This window comes from Chinchilla lanigera, unplaced genomic scaffold (assembly GCF_000276665.1).
Source record: "Chinchilla lanigera isolate Chin_1 unplaced genomic scaffold, ChiLan1.0 scaffold00177, whole genome shotgun sequence".
In the NCBI taxonomy this organism is placed as follows: Eukaryota; Metazoa; Chordata; class Mammalia; order Rodentia; family Chinchillidae; genus Chinchilla; species Chinchilla lanigera.
The window spans coordinates 144,861-164,886 of NW_004955578.1; the positions used below are offsets into that span (position 1 = coordinate 144,861).

General features: G+C 42.6%; 1 pseudogene; it reads left to right on the forward strand.

Moving 5' to 3' along the window:
* The first annotated feature begins 794 nt into the window (after positions 1–794).
* Positions 795–12,895, forward strand: LOC102024862 (annotated as a pseudogene).
* Positions 12,896–20,026: the final 7,131 nt, after the last annotated feature.

A 20,026-nucleotide genomic window follows, 5' to 3' on the forward strand; every position in this document is an offset into this window, starting at 1 on the left:
TTCTTTACTTGCTTTGCAATCATTTCAGCTATTTCAGGCATATGTTTACCACATTCTCCTATGCCATTGTGTTCTGGATTTGCTCTGAGTGGGGTGGAGTTCTGGGATTGTGTTTTAGTCTTTCGTTTTGCCATGTTTGCTACCGGATGCAGAAAGCTCAGTTTCCCTCTTCAGTAGCTGCTCAGCCAAGACCACTAGTGGCCCTATTTTTCTTGTTGTTCAGGTTTGCCCCTCAGTGACCCCCAAGAAGCACTACTTAGTCTTCAGTTTTCCCGCAGTTTTTGGTTTGTATCTAGTTAACCCAGGTCTCATATGTGGGCATTGATGTCAGCTAATGACAGACCATCTAATCCAGTGTCCCCTTGCAGTTTAGGGCACGTGCACTGCCCAGACTCGGGTTGCACTGGTGTGACAATCCTGGTCCAGTGGGCCTATGTCCCCAGGCAGTTTAGGGTACAGGCAAAACCCAGACACAAACTTCTGGGTTGACAGTTTGTGACCCACCTGATGCTGTGTCTCCAGTAAGTTCAGGACACATACAGGAACCAGATGTAGGCCAGTCGGGCAGCAATCACAGACTTCCCATGCCTGTGACCCTCTAGGTGGTCTGTGTGAAAGTAAAGCAAGGACTCAAACCACTGGACCAGCAGCTCTTGGGGCACTCACTCAATCAACACAGGGCATGCACTGTGAGGGGCCACATGTGCTGCCCCCAGCCATAGAAGTCCCTGGGGCTTCTGAGTGAGGACCTCCTGTGTGTCATGGGTGCCCAGAGGGCAGAAAGTCAGTCTATAATGGTAGCAGTGTCCTGGATGGCCAATCTGCCCCCAGGAAGTAGATGGGAAATTCCTGGCTCTCTTGTGAGTTTCATCTGGGAACTGTGGCCCAGTTACTTTTTATATATCACAAAGTTACTATCTTGTTTTTCTTGCTGGGTTTTGGAATTACTTGGGATCAGTCACCCCTGCCTTCTTTCTCATTTCTCCCTTTTGGAATGGAAATGTCTCTCCTATGCCTGTCTCAAGACTGTATTAAGTTCACAGCTGGAGGAGATTTTCCTCAGAAGAAATCATGCCTTGGTTCCATTCATGAGACCCCGGACTTTTGAATTGATGCTGGGATGAGTTAAGACTTTTGGTGGTGTTGGGATTGAGTGAATGTATTTTGCATGTGAGAAGGACAGGAATTTTCGGGTCAGGACTGGAAAACTATAGTCTGAATGTGCCCCTCAGAGTTCATTTGTTGGAAACTTAATACCAGTCAATAGTGTTGAGATGTATGGTGTTTGAAAAGTGATTAGGTCATGAGAGGTGATTCACGTGATGATCACTCAAGTGGGTTTACTGTGCATGTGAGTTTGGACCCCTTTCTTGTGTTCATGCCTTCTGATCATTCATCTTCTGCCACAGCACAGCAGAGCAAAGGAGGCCGTTGCCAGATCCAGACCTCTGTGAACTTGGACCTTTAGGCTTCAAGAGTGATATTAAAAAAAAAAAAAAAAAAAAAAAAAAAAAAAAAAAAACCTATGTTCTCTATAAATTACCCACTCTCAGGCATTTTATTATGACAGCACGAAATGGACTAAGATAGATGGTGAGATTCAGTATCAGAAGGCACTAACTCACAGGCACACTGACAGTGGGAGGGGAAACTGGGTCTAACAGCTGTAGGTCTGCAGGTCTATTTGTCTCTGCAATGCTAGAATAATGTTACTTCATCACCTAGAATCACTTCAATTTCTGAGGTTTTAGTTGCTGGGCACTAGGAAGGGAGCAAGGCAGCTGAGAGGGACTGATGGTCGTGTGAGTGGCACCTAATTATCAATGTGTATTTGAGCATTTTAATGGTTTAACAGCTGGTGCATATACTGACTAATAGCAACCCTGGTGGGGGTATGTTTGGCAGTTCCAAGAGAAATATGGAGATGTGTTCACTGTGTACCTTGGGCCAAGGCCTGTAGTCATGCTGTGTGAGCCAGAGGCCATACGGGAAGCCCTGGTGGACCAAACTGAGACTTTCTCTGGCCTGGAGACAATTGCTACCATGGAGTCTGTCTTCCAGGGATATGGTAAGGACCTCAAAGTCACTGGGATGGGGTGGGCTACAGGATGGGACTTGAGGAAGTTGAGGAGGGAGGAAAGGAGTGGGGAGGGTTTCCATCTTCTTGATCTTCCCCTGTAAGCCATGCCTCTCCTACAACCACTAGGGGTGGCCTTTGCCAATGGGGAATGCTGGAAGGCCCTTTAGAGATTCTCTTTGGCCACCATGAGGGACTTTGGGATGAGAAAGTGGAGCGTGGAAGAGTGGATTCAGGAGGAGGCTCAGTGCATGGTGAAGGAGCTGCGGAAATCCTGGGGTGAGTCTTGAGGTGTGGGGTGGGTAGCAAAGCAAAACAAGGATACAAAGAGAGGGGCAGGGTACACAGCAGTAGAAGCACAGAGAGGTGCCCAGGAGCAGAGAAGTGTAGAAATAGAGACAAACAGAGGCATTGGGACAGAAAGAGATGGGATAGAAACAAACAGAGGTAAGCACCAGAGCAGCACAGCCAGTAAAGCAGCTGTGAGGTTTACAGTGTCCAAGAATAACTTGGAGAAATAGGCTGAGTGACTCCACTCTCATAATTTGTGTCCATGGAAATCATTTTATGGGTTTATTATATGCATCAAAAGCTTTTGCACAAGGCTTGCTTGTGTAAAAGAAAGGGAAATGAAAAGGAAGAACAGCAGATGTGAAAATAGTGAAGTGTATTTTCCCTCCCTTGAAGGAAGTGCTGATGAGCAGCCAGTGAGTAAAGAGGCAGGTGGGTGCTCTGTTCTTGTGAAGCATTTTCAGTTCCTTTTGGATCCTCTGTAGCAGCGAGGTAGAAGGGACAAGAGTCTGTGTTAGCACCTCCTCGGATAGCATTCTTTCATTCCTGCCAGGTCTTTGTCATATGTGGAGTTTATGAAGCTGGGGAGAAGCAACAGGGACAGAGGCAGAGATGGAAAACAGAAGAAGACAGAGACAGGGAAAGAGAGAGACAGACATGGAGGGAGCAAAAGAAAGAGAAGGAGACAAGAGTGGGAGAGACTCAGAGAGAAGGAAAAAATAAAGGCAGAGAGAAAGTGAGACAGAAATTAGAAATAGATGGCTATGTTGGTTTGGGGCTTCTTTTGCAAGGGGAACAATACAGTACAGAACACATTTTATATGATTATTTATAATGATCACCCAAAGAATTATATGCAAAAGAGTGCAGGATATCTGTCCACATACAAAGACCAAGGAATCCAGCTGAGAGCTGGATCCCATGGAAATGTCCTGCATGAGTCCAGCTTAAGACATAGAGCTTAGGAGAATGCCTCCCATGAGTCCAACTGGAGGTCCAGAGCACACAACAATATCTCACGCAGGCCTGTTTCATAGATCTGTGCTGTGAAGGCCCAAAGGTCAGTGGTGGAATCTACGAAGTCTGTGCCAGAGGATGAAGGATCTGTGCTAGCAGACTGAGGGATCTGCACTGGAGCCAGGAAGTGACGTGCAAAGTAAGAACCAGAGCTCCCCTGAAAAGTACCACAGCCATCCTCAGCAACAGTGAGGACCCAAGCTCCTCCAGTGGTGGAGACAGCTGAGTTCTGATCAGGAAATCCAGTGCAGCAAGCTTCTTCAGGAGACTGAGCTGTGTATCTTCTTCCCCTCTGGAGCCAGAAATTGATGCTCAGAGTGAGTACTAGAGCTTCTCCAAAGTGAACCAAAGCCATTCTCAGTGCCAACAAGGTCCCTAGCTCTTTGGAGGATGAAAAAAGCCAAGTTCATCAGGGAAGCCAGCACGACAACCTCCTCCAAAACAATCAACAGCTCCTTACAGCTTCTACCAGCTCCCAACAGCCTCTCTCAGCTCCCATCAGCCTCCTTCTCCTTCTCCAGTTCTACCTCTTATGCTGCTGGCAACAATCCCCAGGTGGACCTCCCACATCCAGCACCATGCTTACTCAGTTCGGCTGGGGGCTATAAGTTGACCACCAGTTGTCAATACACCACAATGGCCAAGTGTTAGAGAAAGGTCTATGAAGGAGTTAGAGTACACAGGAGAGACAGAGAGAAGCAAGAGACAGAGACAGAGACAGAGAGAGAGAGAGACAGAAGACCATACATACCTGATGTCGTTGGGCTCAGAGCCTCCCTCCTTCTCACCCAAGTCCTGAAGGAGGGAGAAATGAGGCAGGGGGAGTGACTGGGCTTTGAACTTGAACGATGAGTGCAGAAGTGATCAGGGCTTTTAAATTGGCACAAGCAATGGATTGGACATGCTGTACCACCTCTGCTCCAGGGCTTAACTTCATTAGCTTTTGGAGTCGGAGCTGTGGTGAGAAGCAGGGTAGGGGTCACCTGCAGTGGCTCTGTCTCTGCACTGCCTGGTCTGAATCTGGCCCCAGGAATGGGTAGCTGGGTTACCTTGGTCAAATCATTTAACCATGAATCATTCCTCCATCTATAAAATGGGGGATAATAAAAGAACCATATCTTCCTTACAATATTGTGAAGGAATTAAGTTAAAATAACATGTGAAGTGATTAGAATACAGCCTGGCATATAGTACATGCTGAGGAGTGTCAGAGTTTACTGCTGTTCTTATCTCTTATTAGCAGTCACACAGAGACAAGACAGCAGCTAAATGCTCCCCAGGCTCTTGAATCTGTGTCTCATGAAGTGCTGCCGTTTTCCCCAGGAAGCCTTGTGGACCCCATATTCCTCTTTCACTCTGCTACGGCCAACATCATCTGCTCCACTGTCCTTGGAAAACGCTTTGAGTACAAAGATCACCAGTTCCTGAGGCTGCTGGACCTGTTCTATAAGACCATTTCACTCATCAGCTCCTTTTCCAGCCAGGTCAGGGGGAATGATGGAGGATGGGGGTGAGGGGAGCAGCTAGGGTAGGGGGAATGTTGTCCTGCTTTAGGGGGCCCAGAAACCCACTTAGGGCTGGGAGCAGGATGCAGACTCCACAGAGAGGTGGGGACACTGAGACCTGAAGTGAGGGAGAGACTGTGAGCAGGGACCAAGAGGCTGAGAAAAGGAAATGAAAGCTTGGTAAAGCAAGAAGGGAGGAAATGAGAGAAGAGAGAGAAAAGAAAAGAAAAGATAGAGACAGATTCTGAGACAAAAAAGTTGTGTGTGTGTGTGTGTGTGTGTGTGTGTGTGTGTGTGTGTGTGTGTGTTCATGAAGAGAAGGAGAGAGGTAAACTCAGAGGAGAGAGAGATGGAGCAATAGGACCTGGAGGTATGGGGCCTAGGACAGCTGCTTCCCTCTGCAATCTGCTAACTGAGCCTATGTGGACGTACTACCCCTTCTTTCTTGCAGGTGTTTGAGCTTTTCCCTAACATCCTGAAACACTTTCCTGGCACACACAGGGAAATCTACAAACACATGCAGGAAATCAGCACTTTCATTGGCCATAGTGTAGAAGAACACCGTGAAACCCTGGACCCCAGCAGCCCCAGAGACTTCTTCAATACCTTCCTGCTCCACATGGATAAAGTGAGATCTGGGAGAGGGGAATGGATAGGAGGGGAGGATGGAGAGGTGAACTGAAAGGAAGGAAGAGGTAAGGGAGGAGAAGAGGGGAGGGGAGAAAGAGGATGGGCAGGAGAAAATAGCAAAAGGGAAGGCAGGAGAAGCAGAAGAGAAAAGAAGATGAAGTGGAAGGTGGGAGAAGATAAGAAGGAGAAACTGAAATGGGAGGGAAAGAGAAAAGAGGCAAGGACTAGTTGAGGAAAAAATCAGGGCAAAGAGCCAAAAGGAAATAAAATACCAACAGAGGAGGAAAAAGAATGGGAACTCCAAAAGTGAGAAACAAGTCAAAGAGATGGAGAGAGATTGAAACAGAGCCAGGTAGAATAAAGAAAAACAGAGGGGGAGAGAGAGAGAGAGACAGACAGACAGACAGACAGACAGCTGGATGCCAAAGATAGAGAAATGCAAAGCAGGTCAGATTGCCTGAGTCCCAGAAACAGAGGGAGTGTGTCCAGAGGGACAGATGAACCTTCCTGCAGCAAGGCTTCAGTCTTCCCTGACCCTCTCTTGTCACCTTGCTCTGGACATAGGACAAGGCTGACCAGCACAATGTGTTCCACCACAAGAACCTCATCCTGACCTCACTTTCACTCTTCTTTGCTGGCACGGAGACCAGCAGCGCAACTCTCCGCTAAGGCTTCCTATTTTTGCTCAAATATCCCCATATCACAGGTGGGCAATGACAACCAGTTGGGAAGGCCTTGTGATGCCCTTTGGGCTACAGAGTTGGGGTGAGGGGACCCCATGGATGAAAGGAAACACTGGGCGCTTATGCCAGGAGCTCTACAGCCTTTGAACAGGCTCTCAACTAAAGCCAGTCCTGGGGATGTAGAGGTGAATGAAAAATCTATTGACCTGTTTTTCCACTGTTTTTGCCTATCACACTGAGAAACTGAACCATTTGTCCATCTATCCATCTGTTTATTAATTCACCTGTACATTTACTGATTCTCTTATCTATGATTCATCAAAAATGTATAGTTTTATTCATTTACTTGGATTAATTGACTCAAACTGATCCTTTGAACACTGATAGTTGTCATTGATTTATTGGCTCAGTAAATTATCCATGCATCTACCCATCCATCTATCTTTGAACAAAATTTTATTCCTTAATCAGCAGTCTTTCAATTTGTACTCCATTTATCCATAATTCTTTCACTTATTCAGTTCATAACTCATTTATTCACTCTGGATTACTCTTCATTCAAGCCTTCCCTCCATGTATTTTTTCATTTACTAATACCTTCACTACTTTATCCATTATACATTCCTGTATAAATCTAGCATTCATATGATTATCTGTTGGTTGAGTTTATTGACTTATTTGTCTATCAACCATTAGTTAATTGATTAATTCATCCTTATATGATTAAGAAATTTAATAGATGTATCTATACACATGGTTTATTCAACTCATTCAGGCATCAATCTTTTCACTTATTGATTTATCCATTGATTGACTGATTGATTGCTGGACTCATTTATCATCCAGTTGTTCATGAATTAATTTATTAATTTATTCTGCTGTTATATTTTTAGGACCTTGCTGTGACCCCCTGGCATGCATAATAAATATTAGTTCATTTCTTATTGATTTTAGAGGAGGAATTTTGGAGTTCTTCCTATAAGATTCCATGCAAAACGGTGGTGTGTGTGTATAGCTGTGGATGTGGGGAGATAATTTATGGCATTCATTAGATTTTAAAGGTGCAAATTCTTGTTAATTTTTCCCTCTTTCCCTCACCCACAGCTGATTGCTTGGAGGATGTGAATGGTATAACCCTTTTCTGCAGGGTTTTTCTGGCTCACTGTTCCAAAAAAAAATATCATTGCTGAAATGTCTTTGTGATGTAGGGTTCATTGTCCCCTTTTCTGTGCAGAGAAAGTCCAAAAGGAAATTGAACAGGTGATTAGCTCACACCTCCCACCAGCCTTGGATGACCAAACCAAAATGCCATACACTGAGGCCGTCATCTGTGAGATTCAGAGATTTGCGGACCTCCTCCCCATTGGTGTGCCCCACGTGGTCACCAAAGACACGTCCTTCCGATGGTTCATCCTCCCCAAGGTGAGACAAGCTGGTGTCCCCCATATTTGTTTTGCTTCTTTGATTTCTTAACCCACATCTCAACCTCTTGTTGGCTTCTCAACAGGGAAACCTTCTTTCAGTTTTGTTCTGTTTTACCTATTTATTTATGTCTTTGCATGTGGAGGCCAGGGAATAGCAGTACCCTTTGATCTTGTAATGTTTCCTCAGGACACATTGGGACATACCCAATCCTGTCCACTGCTCTCCATGACCCACATCATTTTGAAAAACCAGATACTTTTAACCCTGATCACTTTCTGGATGCTAAGGGAGCACTGAGGAAGAGTGAAGCTTTTATTCTCTTCTCCATGGGTAAGTTGGTCCAGTACCCCTCTCCCAGATACTAGAGGATGGTTCCCATCTCTCCTTGAGACAAACGATGGCATGCACTTGTTTACTGGGCACTTTAACTCAACTATCCTAGTCCACCTTCACTGCAGCCATTGAGGAAATGTTAGCAGAGATATTATCTCCTGAAGGCACATCTTGGTAACAGGACGTTTGGCAAGTATATAATTTCTAAATCCACAGAAAATGGTGTTTTATACCTGTAATCTCAACTACTTAGGAGGCTGAGGCAGGAGGATTGCATGCCCAAGGCCAGCTTGGGTAACTTAAGCAAGAGCCTGTCCCAAAATAAAATAAAAAAGGGACTGGTGATGTAGCTTAGTGCTAGAGTGCTTGCCTAGCATGAACAAAACTTTTGATTCAGTCTTCATTACTGAAAAAAACCTCTGAATCAAAGCACACTTATTTTTTTCAACAAAATAGAACAAAACAAAAATGTGTGTCTCTCATTTGAGTAAGGCAGAGTACAAACAAAGAGCACATTAAAGGATGGGTAGGAGAAGACAAGGGGATGGATCTTTTGCAAATGGGAAGGGGTCCAGGAGACCAAGGGCAAAGGGGACATGCAAGGGAAGTGGGAAATAAGTAGAATAAAAAATATGCCATGTACAGGAATCAAATCACCTCAATGAATGTAAACTTCATAGGTCATAAAAATGAGATATCGTTAGTGATAGCAACAAGAACACAAAATGGGAAGGAGGAGGAACAGAGCTGGAAGAGTAGGGGAAGGGTATGCAAAAAAGGACCAAGCTATATTATGCACACATATCCACTCCCCAAAATGATGGTAAACTGCATATACTGCAAACATGAACTAACAGCAGCAACAATAATACCAAGCAAACCTCATGTATTACCCTTACTCTGAATTCAGTACTCTATTGGAGGCTAATGATAATGAGTTAAGCAAACCACATAGCATCTGACCCAGGAAATGTAAAGTATGTCAGGGGAGATGGACATTCATCAAACAGTTGCAAAATGATGATGTAATTAAATGAGTTAATGCTCGCCTTATACATAGGATTGCCTGGGACAAAATGAATTCTTACAGGGGGCAATAACTATTCTTGGTCTTGATGAGTGCTCTAAAGGGGACTTTGGGGCAACAAAGGAGGAAATACTGACTCACTTTGGTGGGTTGATGAAAAAACACTTACCTAAGAAACTAGCTTCTAGGTTGAAGCCTCGTGTGTGAGTACTGATCAGCCACTGGGAAGAGCATCCCAGGGACAGGTAACCACAAAGGCCTTGAAGCTGAAGGTGGAAACTTCTTGATGCATTTGATATACAGAAAAGCTCTGGTGTGTAGCTTAAGAAAGGGGACAGCGTGCAGGGTTCAACTGAGCAGGGCCTAGAAGGCTCGGAGGTGAGCTTTTGTTTTCCCTGGAGCACTGAGGAGCTGGGGAAATCTTGACACATTCATCTGTCCATGTTCCCATGCTCTACTCTGGCTTTTTACTTGTTGTTGCTGTAATTGTTTTTTGTTTTTGACTGAGGAAGCACAATTCATATTTACTTGCTGGCACCTTTTGAATCACCAGGTAACCAAGATTATTTTAATAGAAATCTTTCCAGATAAATTTAAATTCAGCAATAGGCTATAAAACAATATACAAAGCACAACAGAGCTACAGTCCAGTTTATCTCTCAGTGTCTATTTTGAGGGTTTTTCTCTGTTTGTTTTTTTTTCACAGGATCTCACTATGTAGTTCAGGCTGGTCTTGAACTCACTGTTTAGGCAAGCTGAACGCAAACCTGTGGCAATCCTCCTGCCTCAGCCTCCCAGCTGCTGCGATTGCACCACCATGCCTGGCTCTCTCACACTGTTCTTGCATTAACCTTACTTCCTTCCAGTTATGTGGGCAAATATTGTTGGATGAAGAAACTTCTATTTTAGCATCCATCTGTATCACACTGATACAGAGTGAGGCTGTCCATACAGCCATAAAAATATATTTCATGGTACAGACAGTGAAAAAATAGCTCTTAATTTTCCATTTCTTGTAATTTAGCTTCCTGCATATTTTGAAAATATTTAACGGGCATGGTGGCACATGCCTGTAATCTGAGCACTTGGGAGGGTGAGGGAGGAAGATCACTGTGAGATAGAAGCCAGCCTGCACTACAAAGTGAGATCAAAGCTAGCCTGAACTACATCGTGAGACCCAGTGTCACACAAAAAAATTATTCAACTTCAAAAGTTCTCTTATTGGAAGAAAACTATGAGTCAAATATGTTATCTGACTAAAACATAACAAGAAATAATATTACTGCCACAGAAGAGTTATACTTGATGTCCCTCATGCTTGCCAGATCTACCAGTTTCACTCTGAGCAGATGGAGACTTAATATCTGAATCATGTAAAATCAAATAAACCAGAGAATCACTTTAGTGCTTTTTCCTCCAATTTTGAATATGAAGTTTGTTAGATCTGGAACTTCATGATAAGGTTGCCTATGTGTTCTTAAAAGCTTATCTGGTCTTGCTTTATGTGGATGTGTCTCAGTGGTTTGCAGCCTGTGATCGCCAGAAGCTTGACTGGTAAGATTGGCTGAGACTTGGCTATTTATTATAAGTGTACATTCTCAAGTCAGCTGTAGTTTGTTATTGAGTTAGGTTCCAATTTGCTATATAGTTAGACAGCTTTACATAAAATTTAACAGGCTTCCCGCAGGGAAAACCCCAATGTCCAGTTTTCTTACCTTCTTGAAGAAAGGAATTCCCCAGTAACAAATCTTTAGTCTCATCAGTGAGTTCAGTGACGCGGTGCAATGGCCTCCTCCCTCACTTTGTTTTCAGTGTGAGTTGGGAACGGTGGGGTAGTTGGATGAGATTCAGTTCCTGCACTCATGAGTTCTATCCTCAGTATAGAAAAAGAAGAGATGTAGGGGCTGGGGATTTAACTCAGTGGCACAGCACCTGCCTGGCAAGAGTGAGGTCATGAGTTCGATTCCTGGTACCAGAAAAAAAAGAAAGAAAGAAAAAGAAGAGATGTAGAGAAATAAGGACAGGGACAGACAGATAGCCAAAAGTGAAATATGAGAATGATACAGAGCCAGTGGCAAAGATACAGAAAAGGTGAGACAGCATGGTGCAGCTGATGGATGACAGAGAGAGAGAGAGAGAAGAGAGGGAGGAAGAGGTATTGAGACTGAATGACAATGAATCAGACCCAAATAGACCCAGGGAGTTAAGACGGCAGAAAGCAAAAAAAAAAAGAGGGAAATAAAAGATAGACATAGAAACACGGCCTGATATATGTAGATAAAGATAAATGTAGGCTACCCTGGGAGGAGAGAAAGATAAACTGGAGCAAAGGACTGTCATGAAGAAGATATCAAAAAGTGTTCAATTTAATAGCCTCAGAGATGTAGAGAATATATAGAGGAGGCCTCAGGGTATTTTGGGAAAATCTAGATCACAGAACCTCCTCTAGGAGAAGAACCAGCTTGGGGCCTTCCCTGAGTACTTCTAAGCTCATATCTCCTAATTTCTGGAAGTATCCAAGGGAAGTGGGCACTGCCCCAGATACCTCCATGTAGGTACAAGATCCCAATGACTTGAAAGGTGTTGAGAATGCCCAGAAATGCATCCTTTACATGGCCTTCCAAGGTCATCAGTTTCCAGATGATGATGCACTGAAATACAAGGAGAGGCTTTCTGAGCGTCTGCCTGAACTACAGGTTTCCTTTGTTCTCATTCCACCCCAAGCCAACATTTCTAAATTAGTAGTGATTCCTTCCACCTCTGAGAAACCAGTGGGGCCAAAGATTATACTTCCTGAGTACTGGTCTCATTTATAATTTTACGTGCAAAATAAGTGTATGTGTATGTGTATGTATATGCTTGAAGCTCTAGGCAGAGTTCTGAAAACAACCAAGTGGAAGAGAAAGGGAAGGGAAGGGAAGAAGAAAACAGAGGAGGGGGAGCAGAGGCAGAAAAACAGAATCGGATAGGGAGACAGACAGACAAGGAGATAGAGAGAAAGAGAGAGAGACAGACAGATGGACAAAGGCAAACTGACCCCAAAACACCTTATCACTCAGAAAAAACACAAAACAGTTACAACAGTATAGATTTTTAATACAAACTGGTATTAGTTTGAGTTCCTATGAATAGTAACTTAACTCTCACAATAGTCCTATGAGGTGAGTAATATTCTCATCGTATGAGAAATGAAGGGCACCAACAATGTTGCCACATACATGTGCATATACTTTTCTACTTACACATACCCACAAATGGGTCCTTATCTCATATAGGGCCACTGAACCCATTAGAAATCAAACAAAACTACAAACTACCATACCTCCTAACTCCTACTGAACAATGAACATCCACTCAAAAATCTGTACCCACTATCAGAAGCACTGGGAACCTCCTCCATGTCTACCCAAATTGCAGATTAGAGGTCACACCTGTGCAGTGACCACAGGTGGCTAAATTTAGCGATATGACAGGGCAAAGACTATCAACCTGCCCACACCTGTGGCCCTCTGTGCCCACAGGGAAGTGTATCTGTCTTGGAGAAGGAACTGCCCATGCTGAGTTGTTCCTCTTCTTCACCACCATCCTCCAGAACTTCTCCATAGCCAGCCCAGTGCCTCCTGAGGACATTGACTTCACACCCCAGAGGTTGGTATTGGCAGAGTACCCCCAATATATCAGATTTGTTTCCTGCCCCACAAGATGGACTGAGGGGAGCAGAATAAAGGATTGCAGGGTCATTAAGTGCACTAATTCTGTGGAGAATGGCCCTTCATTTCCTGCATCTGAGAAACCTGTTGTGAACCAGCATCTTTCCCCTTACCTGGTTGCTACTCCATGCAAAAGTTATTTTTGGAGGCTTCTTTCCATGCTGCTGCCGTTCTTCCAAAGTTCTGTGTTGATTCCTTTCTTATGTGAATTGAGGTGCAGAAGTTAGGAACTAGATCAACAATAATCAAGCTCCTTCTTTGCCATATATGAAGAAGTTAGAGGTTAAAAGTGACAAATTTCCTCAAGGACCATCTGGAATTCTGCCTCCCAGGATACAGTTCATCCTGAGAGACTTTGTCCTTGCCCAGAACAATCACAGTCTGCATTTGTCTCCTCCTTGTGCTCCTCCTTGTCACCTTCTGTGCTGAAGGGTTCTGTGCAGAAATTTCCCCCCTGTGGCTCCCGGTGATGGGTGCAGTGGTCATGCCCATTTTACAGATGCATAACAGAGGTCAGGCAATGGCAACAGCTGCCTGAGGTCACAATGCCAGTGAGTGGAGCAGCAGGTTCATCCTCCACTGTAAAGTTCAAACTCTTCACTACAGCACCGCTGAATGAAGATCAAATTCATCTATCACACAATGGACCATTCAACAGTGTACACTTTAGTGCTATCTAGTTCATCTACAAGGTTGTGCCCATATCAATCTCTAGTTTCAGACGTATTTGTCACCCAAGCCCAAAACCTTGTACTTATAAAGCAGCCACTCCCTGATCTCCATTCCCCAGCCCTGCAAATACCAATCTGATTTCTATCTCAATCGACTTGCCTTGTGGTCTTCTGGATATTTCATATAAGTGAAATAATATAAACTTTGGTGATTTGCTTGTTATTTTTTTGAAAAAATCTTTACACAACATTTTTGAGGTTCTGTGATGTTGAGGACAGCAGTCATATGCTGCCTCTGCCCGCCCTCATTTTCTTGCTTACTATTTTACTCTACCTTTTTTCCTCCGTGAAAGGCTCCTTCGGCCCCTACCACTTGAGCTGTGTGATTCTACATTGGCACCATGGATTCCCTCATACTTTGCTTTAAAGCTCCTGAGAATCAAATAAACCTGCAAAGCCTAATCACCCCATCTGGAGGTAACCCCTGCCATTTCCTGTGGGACTTATTGGTTGTCATGTTCCTAGGGCCTTTTCAGAGAGACTAGATGAGAGCATCTCCCAGACCTCCATGTCAGCTCCATGAAGGGTCCACCTGTTGTCTTCTTTACTTTTCCACTTTCAGCACCTGGAGCAGGGTGTGGCATATGACAACTGTTGTAAACATTTGCTGAGGAATGAATAGATGAAAGATTAGCTAAACCAGCTACCCCTTAACCTCCTCCTGCCAATGGAGCCAGACCTCTCCTTTCAAAGCATGTCACCTTCTCCATGTCTCACTTCCTTTTGCTATCAGAAAAAATTCCCATCCCCAAAGGGCCCAGTGCTTCCAAATCTCACTTCCAATTATACTTGACCTCTCACTCTGCATGGCATTGGTCATGATGATGAGACTAGGGCCACCTTCACTGTGAAACCAGCCTCCATATGTCCCTCCCACTGACACTACTGTACGTCCCAAAGAGAAGTGTTGTACATTCAGGATTTCACCCATGAAGACTTTCTTAGCCAGCCAGTGTTGAAAGGGAGGCTGGTTTTAGGACTCACACTTGGTATGCTGAACACTGGGCTTCTGCAAGGCCTGTGAATTTTAGGTTCTCTGTATCCACAGGAGACATTCTAAGCTTTCTGCCAAGAGAGATTCTGGGCACACAATCCTCCACTAACCACAGGAGGAAAACAACAAGTATGGCAACATGCCTTTCAAGGAAAACTGAAGTGTGGGTGGTTGTTAGAGACAGGACCATGGTGCTGTCTGACTTCACCCTCTTCTTCATCCTGATTCTCCTCTTGTTACTCTGGATCTGGAGCTGCCCCACCTCCAAGGGCAGCCTTCTACCTGGACCCTGGCCTCTACCATTCCTGGGGAGCATTTTTCAAATAGACTCCAAGGGTTTTCTCAAGTCCTTCCAACAGGTTAGATGGGGAGGAAAAGGGTCGGGAAGGCAGGTGGTGGCAGAAGGAAATAGAGCTCAAGGCAGTTTGAGGGTCCAGCTTTGGGTGGGACTCTCCAGATGAATTTGGGAATTCTGTTCTTCACCCACCATCAGGGCCATATTCCCACTTACACAGGCTTCTGGAATCCCTATAGAATGGACAGAGAGAAAGAGTAGATTGGAGGAGAAATTTTCATAGATTTGAGGGCTTGAATTTTGATCCAGTGGTGGACAAAGGACAGGTTCTGGAGATCAGATGTGGAGAATTAGTGCAAATAATAAAATTTAAGGCTGAGAAGGTTTTGGTAGAGCAAAAGACAAAGACACTAGAGGAAGGGCATGTTTGTGGGGCTTGAATGTATCCACGGGGTTCAAGTCTCTGCTCTTTCTGATTGGGGCTGCAGTTGAGAAAACTCAGGCTACAGTAAAAACTAAGATCCAAGTGTGACAGTGGAAACCTTCCCGTGAGTGGGATAGTGAGATGTGGGCCCTACCTTCACAGCTGCGGGAGAAATATGGGGATGTCTTTACAATGTATCTGAGGTCCCAGCCTGCTGTCATCCTGTGTAGATAAGAGGCTATCAAGGAGGCCCTAATGGATCAGGCTGAGGCTTTCTATGGCTGCGGAGCCATCAAGATCACTGATCACACTTTCCAGGGAACTGGTAAGTGGAGGTTGGAGGGGCATTAGGGGACACAAGAGGGAACATCACACGAGTCCTCCCAGCATTCCCTCCATACCTCACCATCAGGTGTGACCTTTGCCAACGGAAAGCATTAGAAAGTCCTCCGGGGATTCTGTCTGAGCACCATGAAGGACTTTGGGATGGGAAAGCGGTGCATCAAGGAATCAATCAAGGAGGCGCTGAATGCTTGACAGAGGAGCTGCAGAAATCTGAGTGAGCTCAGGGACCTGGAAGGAGGGTCCACAAGATGGCGCCATAGAGAGAGATAGCGTGACTGACAGAGACTCAAAGACGGAGATGCAGGGATGGATTTAGGCAGAGAGAAAAGAGGGAGATAGAAAAGTAAAAGAGGAAGAAGTAAGGTGTACACAGAGAGAAGGAAAGAAAAGCTGTGGATACAGATAAAGATTTAGGCAGAAATTTCAAAGAAAATATGTAGAAACAAAGAAGTTAAAGACCGAAACAGTCAGGGAAGAGACAAAGTGTCAGAAGGAGAGGGTGTACAAGACAGGTGTATGAAAAGAGAGTAGCACAGCCCCAAAGTAAGAATCAAAGGAAAGACTAAAGGTGACACAGCTACACAAAGAAAGTCCATGCAAAACAGACACCTAAATGACAAGGGACAGAAAGAGAGAGATGCACAGGAAGAAACGCTTAGATGAAAAGACTCAGGGAAAGACGGCCTTGCCGAGACAAAGAAACCAAGCTCATATGTGAAGGCCAACTGCCAGGTCAAAGGCACCCAGAAGGACAAGGTAGGGAGCACCCAGTCTACAGGATAAACCTCTCTCATGCCCTTGGTGTATTTAGACCCAATCATAATTTTTCTTTTTTTTTTTTTTCTTTTTTCTTTTAAAGATACAAGAACTAAAACATATTAACAGACACACAGACATAAAAACAACAAAAGCAATACAGCATTTCAGACAAGGTGGTAGGAAATTAACAATGGTTGTAGCATTACATATAGATATCTTCACATTGGTTACTCTGATAAACAAATACATGCCTGTAAGATTGATCAAACAATTAAACATTAACTGTTCCTTTCGATAACACAATAGAAATTAGTACAATTATCTTAGCTATTGTGTATACATATATTTATTTATTCATATTTCCCTTCTTTCTTTCTTTTCTCTTTTCACTCAGCTCAGTCGTTCTTTCCTTGTGAGCAGTTTCTTTCCCTTTCACAATCTACCTTTTAGATTTTATTTACTCTTTCAGGTTCTTACACTAGGGAGACAATACAATGTTTACACATGTGAGTCTGGTTTATTTCACTTATGTGTATGGTCTCTAGATGCATCCATTTACCTACAAAAGCCTCGAGTTTATCTTGCTTTATAGCTGTGTAATATTCCATTATATAAAAATACCACATCTTTTTATCCATTCCTCAGTTGATTGGCATTTGAGTTATTTCCAAGATTGAGATATTACAAACTAGGCTGCTATAAACATGGGTGCATATATGTTGCTGTGGTATGATGTTTTTAGTTCTTCTGGAAAAATACCCAAAAGGGAAATAGCTGGGTTGAATGGGACCTCTATTCCTAGTTTACTGAGGAATCTTCACACTGATTTCCACAGTGGTTGCACTATTCTACACTCCCACCAACAGTGGAGAAGAGTTTCATTTTCTCCACAGCCTCTCCATTATTTGTTATTGGTTGATTTCTTGATGATAGCCATTCTTTCTGGGGTGAGATAGAATCTCAGTGTTGTCTTAATTTGCACTTCTCAAATGACTAATGATGTTGAAAATTTTCTCATATATTTATTTGCCATTTGTATTTCTTCATCTGAGAAGTATGTATTCATCTGAGATATCCACTTTTGTACTGGGTCCTTGAATTTGGGGAGCCTGATATTTTTAAATTCTGCATATGTTCTACATAGAAGCCCTTTATCTGAGGGACAGTTAACTAAATTTTTTTCCCCAATCTGTGGGTTTTCTTTTTACTATGCTGGTGATTTCTTTAGCTGTGCAAAAACTTTTCAATAACATGAGATCCCAGTTATTGATTCTTTGAAGTATTTCTTGTGAAGTTTGGTTTTTATTAATGAACTCTCTGCCTACTATGTTTTCAGATTTTTACCTATTTTGTCTTCCAGTAGATTTAGCATTTTCTGTATTAATATTTAGATCTTTAATACATTTTGACTTTAGTTTGGTGCGTGATGATAGACATGGATCTAGTTTCAGCCTTTGGCCTTTGGAAAGCCCATTTTTCCAGAACCATTTATTAAAGAGGCTACCTTTCTTCCAGTGAATTTGTTTGGTCCGTTTGTCAAAGAGAAGGTGGCTGAGTGTGCGTGGTTGTTGCTGCATCCTCCAGTCTGTTCCATTAATCTTCAGGTCTGGTTTTTTTTTTGCCAATATCATGCTGATTTTATCACAGTAGCTTTGTAGTATAATTTCAAGGCAGGGATTGTGATACATCCTGCCTTGCCTTTGTTGCCCAGGATTGCTTTTGCTATTCTGGGTCTCTTCTGGCTCCACATGAATTTTAGGAAAGTTTTCTCTATATCTGTGATGTATACTAATGGTATTTTGGTTGGGATTGCATTGAATCTGTACAACACTTTTGGGAGTATGGCCATTTTTACAATATTGGTTTTTCCTATCTGTGAGCAAGGAATGTTTTTCCATTTCCTAAAATCCTCTCCAATCTTTTTTTTTTTCAGAGTGGTGTAGTTTTAACTGTACAGATCTTTTACTTCTTTTGTTATCAATCTGAGATTGATTTCTAAGTATTTCAATTTTTTTGATACTATTGTGAAAGTTATGATTTCTTTAATTTCTCTCTCAGTGTGTTTTTTGTTTGTGTATAGGAATGCTATTGATTTTTGAGTGTTGACTTTGTATCCAGATATGCTACTGGACTTGTTTAGTAATTCTAGGAGTCTTTTGGTGGAGTTTCTAGGTTCTTCTATGTACAGTATCATGTCATCTGCAAATAATGATAATTTTACTTCTTCCTTTCCTATCCTTATTCCTTTATTTCCTCTCTCTTGTTTATTTGCTCTGGCTAATATTTCCAGCACTACATTGAATAGGCATGGTGACAGTGCATATTCATGTCTTTTTCCTGATTTTAAAGTGAAAGTTTTCAGTTTTTGTCCCTTTAGTATGATATTGGCTGTTGGTTTGTCATACATGGCTTTAATCAGATTGAGGTAAAGACCATCTATTGCTATTTTCTCTAGGGTTTTTATCATGAATAAGTGTTGCACTTCATCAAAAGTTTTTTCTGCATCTATTGAGATGATCATGTGGTTTTTGTCTTTGGTGCTGTTGATATGGTGTATTTATTGGTGATATATATGGTATATTTATTGGTGACATATATATGGTAACATTTATTGATTTGCATATATAGAACCATCCTTGCATCCCTGGGATGAATACCACTTGGTCATGGTATATAATCTTCTTGATGATTTGCTGCATTGTGTTTACTAGTGTTTTGTTGAGTATCTTTATATCTATGTTCATTAGGTAAATTAGCCCATAGTTCTCTTTTTTGGTTGAGTCTGTCTCTGGTTTTGGTATGAGTACAATACTTACCTCTAGAAATGAGTTAAGGAGACTTGCTTCCTTCTCAATTTCATTGAAGAGTTTCAGGAGTGTTGGTATTAAATCTCTGAATTTCTTGTCAGATTCAGCTGTGAGTCCATCAAGACCTGGGCTTTACTTTGTTGGTAGGTTTTTAATCACATTTGATTCATTAATTCGTTGTATTGTTTTGTTAGTCTCAGTTGTAATTTCTGCCCTGATCTTTAAATTTCCTCCCTTCTTTGGGCTTTAGGCTTGATTTCTTCTTTTTCTAAAAGTTTGAGGTGTAGCATTAGGCTATTTATTTGTTCTTGTTCTGTTGTCCTGATGTGAGTTCACTGCTGTAAACTTCCCTCTGAGGACTGCTTTCAGTCCATCCCACAAATTCCAGTAAGTTGTATTTACATTTTCTTTTGTTTGTAGAAATTGTTTAGTTTCTTCTTTAATTTCACCTGTGACCCATTGGTTATTCGGTAGGCTGCTATTTAATTTCCATGTGTTTATGGAGTTTCTGTGGTTCCTTTTGTCATCAATTTCCAATTTCATTGCACTATGGTGAGATAGTATGTATGGGATAATTTCAGTTCCTTTGCATTTAGTTAAGCATGTTCTATGGGCTATTATGTGGTCTATTTTAGAGAATGTCCCACGTGCAGCTGAGAAGAATGTGTATTCTGATATTGTGAGATGGAACACTCTGTAAAGATCTACTAAATCCATTTGTTCACAGGTTTGGTTCAGTTCTGTTATTTCTTTGCTGATTTTTTGTCTAGTTCATCTATCTCTTTGTGACAATGGTGTATTGAAGTCTCCTATTGCAATTTTGTTATTGCTTGTTTGATTTATCATGTTTATTAATAATTGTCTTATATAGGTGGGTGATGCTGTATTTGGTGCATATATATTTATGATTGTTAGCTCTTCCTCTTGAAGTTCCCTACTAGCAAGTATGTAGTGACCTTCTTTATCCTTTTTG